We start from the raw sequence: 8,988 nt of genomic DNA, 5'->3' as shown, positions 1-8,988 counted from the left end.
CTCTTTGACTGGAAACACAAAGAGTTTTCAGACAAAGAAGTAGACAACGTGACAAGTTTTGATCGGACTCTTATTCGAAAAGAAAAATATGCGACCGAGTCCTAGTTTTGGACATCCTACATATCCCGGGTTATAAGAGAATCAGGTCACGTGTAGTTCAAGGAGATGAAATAATGAGTTAGAAGTTGAGTGAGGTTCTATCGAGGCTTCAGTTCGCGGCTCCTATTATTACACCAACATGAGAAACAAAGAATTAAATGAAAATGCAAGTATCAGATTCTAGCTCTGCAACTTCTCTTGAATCTCGACTTAGGTCATCATGTTTCTCAAGCTGTGAGATATTGATTTTCCTTTTGAGTGAGTTCGAAGGTAAATGCCTCTCTTCCGGTAGGCTCCTTCTACTTGGACTTGGATATCGACCTTGTTCTTAAGATGAGCTCTAGCCACTTCAATTGACGATGAGCTTGAGAGTCGACTCCTTCCTAGATAAGATCCTGAACTTGAAATATGGATTGACCCCATTCTATCACTAGATTCCTGAAAAACAAACAAAAATAATAACACAAAATTTTGCCCCAGTTTAATATAAGAAAATTTTGTGAGAGAAATAAAAGATGGTGCTTAGCTTTGAATCGAGATTTTGAACAATTCGAGCTTTGTCGCGATGTACTCTTTAGAGGGCTTATGCGTGTTTACACCAACTCCATTCTTCATGATGAACCGGTTGATAAAATTATGTTAGTCTAGCCCCATTATCCAGGAGGGTCCTTGCTATACTATGTCCCATTATTCAGGAGGGTCCTTGCTACACTACGTCCCATTATTCAGGAGGGTCCTTGCTACACTACGTCCCATTATTCAGGAGGGTCCTTGCTATACTACATCCCATTATTCAGGAGGGTCCTTGCTACACTACGTCCCATTATTCAGGAGGGTCCTTGCTATACTACGTCCCATTATTCAGGAGGGTCCTTGCTACACTACGTCCCATTATTCAGGAGGGTCCTTGCTACACTACGTCCCATTATTCAGGAGGGTCCTTGCTATACTACGTCCCATTATTCAGGAGGGTCCTTGCTACACTACGTCCCATTATTCAGGAGGGTCCTTGCTACACTATGTTCCATAGACTAATAAGACAAACAAACACTTACCCAATATGGACTATAATTCGTGTGCAATGTTGCCATTTAGCTCTTCGTAGACTAAATTGAACATCCAGGTTTTTGGATCTTTGATCTCGAAATAACTTGTGCCCCTGCTTCAACAAAGAAAATTTGTGAGTTTAAAAACGTGGTGGTTGGTTTGTGGTTCTGCCCTTTGACAAGGATTGCTCCAGTACTCATCGTGGTTTACTTTTTCCAAATGCCCAGTGCTCGTTATTGATTGATTGTATTTCCACCCAAATTTGCTCATTTTGAGGGACTTAAATCCAATTTTTGCCTTTATGTCATAACACTCATTGTTTACCCTTCATCAAATCATGGACTTCTTCTGAATCCAAAACTTGCCGACAGATGATAACTCATTGGCCTGATGCTTTGCATTGAACAACTTTAGAGTTGGTAACAAGTCTTGGAATCCTTTCTTACTTTCTTGACATTAACTCGACTCAATGACATATGAAACAAAGCGATGAAAAGTGAAAGAAAAATATATACTACACGAGAATAACAGAAAATGATTCAATGAAGACTCTCTTTTAGAAAGAGAAAGAAAGAAAAACTTATCTGAGTGTGGTAGCCGACTCTACTGATCATGACATGCAATTTGAATTGATTACCCGATTTGTCCATCCAATCTATTTATCAACCATTATTGATCATCTAATCTTGATGTGGAGTTCCAATTATTTGACGAAGTCATAACTAATTTCAAACTCTTATTCGCCTTATGATGTCCACGAGGGTTTTTGCCACTAAAACTCTTTCACTTTGAATCCTTCAACTCACATTCGCCTCATGGTGCCCGTTAGGGTTTTCACTAATAAAACTCTCTCATTTTATTTCTCTCAACTCACATTCGCCTTATGATGCCCAGTTAGGGTTTTCACCAATAAGACTCTCTCTTTTTTTTTTTTTTTTTTTTTTTTTTTACAGCTCACTTTCGCCTTATGATGCCGAGTTAGAGGTTTTCACCAATAAGACTCTCTCATTTTTGTTTCTCTCAACTCACATTCGTCTTATGATGCCCAGTTAGGATTTTCACCAATAAGACTTTTTTTTTTTTTTTTTTTTTTTTTCACAGCTCACTTTCGCCTTATGATGCCGAGTTAGAGGTTTTCACCAATAAGACTCTCTCATTTTTGTTTCTCTCAACTCACATTCGTCTTATGATGCCCAGTTAGGATTTTCACCAATAAGACTCTTTTTTTTTTTCACAGCTCACTTTCGCCTTATGATGCCGATTAGGGTTTTCACCAATAAGACTCTCTCATGGTTTCATCATTTGTAACCTTAACATACTTACTCTTGACATTTCAAAGGTTGATCCAAAGGTCTTTCTTTGATTGAAACACAACTTTTATACAAGGTTAGAAAGAAATGACAAGATGAAGGCTCAAATACGACTTTAAATGATGGGATTGACTTTAGCTTTGGGATAGGAAAAAAAAAAAGACTTTTGCCCCAGTTTTTTAAAATATGGAATTTTGGATTTTTTATTTGGTTAGACCGAACCTCATACTAAGGTTGCCTACGTATCTTATCGAAACAAGAATCAGGTCAAACGTAGTTCATGATCATTGATTTTCTTCTTTTTTTTTTTTTTTTTTTTTTGATTTTTTTTTTTTTTTTTTTTTTGAAGAGCCAATGAAGCAGAAGAACCAAGGAAGTAAATTAGCTCTTAACAAGGGTGACGACATATGAATTAATACTTAGACACAGAACCAATAATTTCATTACATCAACCTTTGAAATGTCAAGTCCAAACATAAGGGTTTCTAATACCGAAAAATCACATCATATATAATATCTCTTACCGCATCAGCATTGATGACCATTTCTGTCATTTTGCCTTCTATATCTGCTAAGTAAAGAGCACCATTGGATAATACCTTCTTTACAATGAATGGTCCTTTCCAATTCGGAGAAAATTTGCCTTTGACTTCAGCCTGGTGTGGCAGAATACGTCTCAACACTAATTGACCCTCTTCGAAACGTCTGGGACGCACCTTTTTGTTGTATGCTCGTGCCATTCTTTTCTGGTACAATTGTCCATGACATACTGATGTAACGCTTCTCATCAATCAAACTTAATTGCTCCAAGCGTGTTCTGATCCACTCATCATCATCAATTTCAGCCTCTACAACAATCCGCAGGGATGGAATCTCAACCTCTGCAGGTATAACTGCCTCAGTCCCATATACCAGCGAATAGGGGTGGCACCCACTGACGTACGAACTGTAGTGCGATAACCCAACAAAGCAAAAGGCAATTTTTCATGCCATTGTCGAGAACTTTGCACCATTTTACGAAGTATCTTTTTAATATTTTTGTTGGCAGCTTCTACAGCCCCATTTGCTTTTGGGCGATAAGGAGTCGAATTTCGATGTTCAATCTTAAATTGACGGCATACCTCTTGCATTAAGTGACTGTTGAGATTTGCAGCATTATCGGTAACAATTGCCTTTGGAATACCAAATCGACAGATGATGTTGAAATGAATGAAATCCACCACAACCTTCTTGGTCACTGACTTGAAAGTTACTGCTTCCACCCACTTTGTAAAGTAATCAATGGCCACCAGGATAAACCTATGACCATTCGATGCTTTTGGTTCTATTGGTCCAATCACATCCATTCCCCATGCCACGAAAGGCCATGGAGCAGACATCGCATGCAACTCGGAGGGAGGAGAATGTATCAAATCACCGTGTATTTGACATTCATGACACTTACGAACAAACCGTATAGAATCCCGCTCCATGGTGAGCCAATAATAACCTGCTCGAAGTATCTTCTTTGCCAGAACATATCCATTCATGTGAGGTCCACAAACTCCTGAGTGTACTTCAATCATAATTGTTGAAGCCTCTTTAGCATTTACACATCTTAGAAGACCCAAATCAGGTGTTTTCTTGTACAATATGCCTCCGCTTAAGAAAAAACCGCTAGCTAGTCGCCGAATAGTCCTTTTTTGATTACTAGTGGCATTAGTAGGACATTCTCCGGACTGAAGATATGTTTTAATATCATGGAACCAAGGTTTACCGTCAAATTCTTCCTCCACCAGTTGCAATAAGCATGCTGATCACGAATCTGTATGTACAAAGGGTCGATATGAGCTTCGTCAGGATGTTGGAGCATCGAAGATAAAGTTGCCAATGCATCAGCAATCTCATTATGAACTCTAGGAATGTGTCTAAACTTTATTGACACAAACCGTCGACAAAGATCTTGTAAACAATGTTGATATGGTATGAGCTTTGGGTCACGAGTCTCCCATTCTCCTTGAATTTGATGGACCAGTAAGTCTGAGTCTCCTAGCACTAGCAACTCTTGGATGCCCATGTCAGCAGCTAACCTCAAACCCAAGATGCAAGCCTCATACTCTGACATATTATTGGTACAATAGAATCTAAGTTGGGCTGTTATAGGGAAATATTCCCCTGATTCAGACATAAGAACTGCTCCTATCCCAACTCCCTTCTTGTTAGCAGCACCGTCAAAGAACAACTTCCATCCTTGATCCTTATTATGAATAACTTCATCGATACATGATACCTCTTCGTCTGGAAAGTAGGTCTTAAGTGGTTCATATTCATCATCAATAGGGTTCTCTGCCAAATGATCTGCCAAGGCTTGAGCCTTCATTGCGGTCCGCGTCACATAGATAATGTCAAACTCTGTGAGTAATATTTGCCATTTCGCAAGCCTGCCCGTGGGCATGGGCTTTTGAAAAATGTATTTTAACGGATCCATACGAGAAATGAGATAAGTAGTATAAGATGAAAGATAGTGCTTCAACTTCTGTGCTACCCAAGTTAGGGCACAACACGTTCTTTCGAGAAGGGTGTACTTCGATTCATAAACGGTAAATTTCTTGCTGAGGTAATAAATGGCCTGCTCTTTCTTCCCAGTGCCATCATGCTGACCCAATACACATCCAAAAGAATTATCCAGTACTGACATATATAATATCAATGGTCTGCCCGGCTCGGGAGGAACCAACACAGGGGGATTCGATAAGTAATTCTTAATCCTTTCAAAAGCCTCTCGACATTCTTCGGTCCATTCGACTGTGGCATTCTTTTTTAACAACTTAAAAATGGGCTCGCAAGTTGTTGTGAGTTGAGCAATGAATCTACTGATGTAGTTTAACCTTCCTAGAAGGCTCATAACCTCAGTTTTATTCTTTGGAGGTGGCAGTTCCTGAATGGCTTTTATTTTTGAAGGATCTAACTCGATACCTCGTCGACTGACTATAAACCCCAAAAGTTTCCTGATGGTACTCCAAATACACATTTTGCAGGATTAAGCTTGAGATTATACCTGCGAAGCCTTTCGAAGAATCTTCTTAAGTCTTGCACATGATTTGACTGTTTTTTGATTTAATGATCACATCATCCACATAAACTTCGATTTCTTTATGCATCATATCATGAAACATGGTTGTCATTGCCCTCATATAAGTTGCTCCCGCATTTTTTAACCCAAATGGCATGACTCGATAACAATATGTACCCCATGGGTGATAAAAGACGTTTTTTCTGCTCTTCATCATCCATAATAATCTGATGGTAACCCGCATAACAATCCACAAAAGATGCAATCTCATGTTTAGCACAATTGTCCAACAAAATATGGATGTTGGGCAAAGGAAAGTCATCTTTTGGACTTGCTTTGTTCAAATCACGATAATCAACACACATTCGAACTTTGCCGTCTTTCTTAGGGACAGGTACGATGTTGGCTAACCAAGAAGGATATTGAGCGACTCGAATGACTTTGGCCTCAAGTTGCTTTGTGATTTCCTCTTTAATTATTACACTCATGTCAGTTTTAAGCTTTCTCAACTTTTGCTTTACTGGAGGGAACTTAGGATCAATCGGCAACTTGTGAACCACCATGTCAGTGCTTAATCCAGGCATGTCATCATAAGATGACGCAAAAACATCCTTGTAATCAAACAGAGCCTGGATTATATCCTCCTTTTGATGTCGAGCATGTACGCTTATCTTAGTCTCTTTAATATTTTCATGATCCCCTAAATTTATCGTCTCAGTTTCACTCATTTTGGGTTTGATTTATTCTCAAAAGATTTGAAATCCCTGCTTACTTCTTCAAATACTTCGTCTTCATCATATTCGATTTCTTGACTTATTATTTCAGGATTAGGTCGAAGATTAGATTGGATTTTAAGATCCGGTGAAAAATTCTGCATGCATGTCATATCACTAGAATCGGCATAGAAAGAACTGTATAGAAGAAAACAAAATAAATATATTAGACTGAAATAAAAACACAATTACATCCTATTGAAAAGGAAAATAGAGAGTTTGAAATAAAACGACGAGACAAAATCCGAATTACAACCCTTGAATAAATCGGATGACAAAAAGAAAAACAAGACAGACTACCAAGACTCATTCTTAATGGGGAGAGGAGTGGCCTCCCAATTGTTCAGCTGGACATCAGGACCAATGAATTGCACATCTCTGTCGCTAGTGCCTTCTCCGAGTTCAATCATATCAGCCTCGACAAATAAATCTTGAAAATAGTTGATCAATTCTTCGTGAACCTCCAGCACTGGCTCTGGGAGTGGTGACTCAGAAGATTCTGTTGTGGGCTTTGAGGAAAGATTTGTATATGGGTGGTATAGGCTTGGTAAGTGACCATACATCTCTCTTCTGCTTCTTGGGCTTCATTTTGTCCTCGACTCTAGGCTTGTATCCTAAGCCAAAAGTACCAAGACTCTTTCGTGGACTCACCGGATAAGCTCTCCCTTGCAAGAAGATCCCCAAGCCTTTACCTGGTTCAAAACCCATGCTTCAGCATTTCATTTACCATCATCACGGATGCCATGGGCAGTTGTGGTTTTGAAATGAGATTCCCCTCGAGGATATGCTCAACAACCACTACCTCAAAAGCTTGATAAACCATGCCTCATTATCATTATTGCCTTGATAAAAGGGAGGGAAGAGTCTTTGTAGACTGACAGATCCCCCTCACCATGAACAATCACTTCTTGTCGGTCGTATTCAAACTTAATCATTTGATGCAACGTAGAGGGGACTGCCCCAGCCCTATGCACCCATGGTCTTCCCAACAATAGATTGTAGGATGCATTAATATTCAGCACTTGAAAATTCACGGTGAAATCGACAGGCCCTATTTTTAGTATGAGCTCTATCTCCCCAATGGCATCTGTTTTGGACCCATCAAAAGCCCTAACACATACGTTGTTGGGTCGTACCCTTTCAACATTAACATTCAATTTTTGTAGAGTTGACAAGGGACAAATATTTGCCCCAGACCCTCCGTCAATTAGAACTCGAGTGACATATGAAAGCTCACACTTTACAGTGATATGGAGGCCTTGGTTATGTCCCGTACCTTCCACTGGTAGTTCATCATCTGAAAAGGTGATGCGGTTTACCTCAAAGATTCTCCCAGCAATCTTCTCTAACTGACTCACTGTAACTTCATTAGGAACATGTGCTTATTCAGAATCTTCATTACAGCTTTACGATGTTCATCTGAATGTATTAACAATGACAACAAAGAGATTTGGGCTGGAGTTTTCCTTAACTGTTCCACAATGGAGTAGTCTGACAATTTCATCTTTCTTAAGAACTCCTCTGCCTCCCCTTCAGTGACTGGACTTTTAACTTGCATTTGGTCATTTTTATTTTCCTTAATTCAGCCGGGGCATAGCATCTTCCCGAACGAGTCATTCCTCCTATTTCATCTACTTCTTCATTGATTTCTTTCCCTTGTATGTCACGACGGTAGGCTCATAATTCCAAGGGACAGCCTTGGGATTAGTCATTGGAAGTTGGGACACTGGCCTAATGATCACAGGTGGAATATAGGCTCCTTGCACGATCAAGATAGGCTTGTCTGGCCCTCTTGGAACAACCAATCTTGCCTCTCTCTGACTTGCCCAAACATCTTCAAGTGCTCCTTTTACAGTTAGGATGGGTGCGCTGATGGGGTCAACTTTTCAGACGTACTTTCCGCCCCTGAAGGCATCATTTTTGTTAAGTCAACGACATTTGCTGAACTTTCCATGCCAGTTTCAACCTTAAGGATTGGCTTGTATGGGACTGCAACTTCTTCGTGGTCATTCATCATCTCTAACATGTTTGTTTCAGTATGTCTGGGCAGTGGATTTTGATTGATGTTCGGTCCATTTGGGCTTTCAACTATAATTCGACGATTATCGATCAAATCTTGAATTGCCTTTTTCAAGTACCAGCATCTTTCTATGTTGTGCCCTGGGGCATCAGAACAATATGCGCAGTGTTGGGAATAATCAAGATTTCTCGGAGGAGGATTCAACATCTTTCTTTCAATAGGACTCAAAACATTCAACGTTCTTAATTTTTGAAACAAGCTAGCATATGATTCTCCAATAGGGGTGAACTCATCCTTAGCTCCATTTCCCTTCTTGTATTCTTTTCTAGGACGAAAAGGAATTCTAGTTGTATTTTGGTGAATTTGTGGGGGTGATGGATGATTTTGAGGAAGTGGTGCACACCATTGCGGATAAGAAGGGGGAACAATTGGTTGTGCGCTAAAAATGGGATATTGAGGATATGGGACAGGATATTGTGGAATTTGGGGAGGAAAGTAGTGTTGTGTATGATTATCTTGGGCATAGGTTCGAGGTGCTGATACAACGGTGGCTACATCTTCCCTTCTTTTCTTCCCTCCAATATTTCCAGAACCATTTTGAAGCGCTTGTGTTGTGGCTTTTAAAGCAGCTTGGCTTACGATCTTCCCAGACTTGATGCCATTTTCCACCATTTCCCCAACCTTGAT

At 39.8% G+C, this 8,988-nt stretch overlaps 1 pseudogene; it reads right to left on the bottom strand.

Moving 5' to 3' along the window:
• Positions 1 to 309: 309 nt before the first annotated feature.
• Positions 310 to 8,295, bottom strand: LOC125837630 (uncharacterized; annotated as a pseudogene).
• Between the last annotated feature and the right edge of the window lie 693 nt (positions 8,296 to 8,988).

This window comes from Solanum verrucosum, unplaced genomic scaffold, assembly GCF_900185275.1.
Source record: "Solanum verrucosum unplaced genomic scaffold, falcon-dt-bn FXZP01000156.1, whole genome shotgun sequence".
NCBI classification, from domain to species: Eukaryota; Viridiplantae; Streptophyta; class Magnoliopsida; order Solanales; family Solanaceae; genus Solanum; species Solanum verrucosum.
Note: the sequence above shows the minus strand (reverse complement) of the source record. Positions and strands in the feature narration are given on the sequence as shown.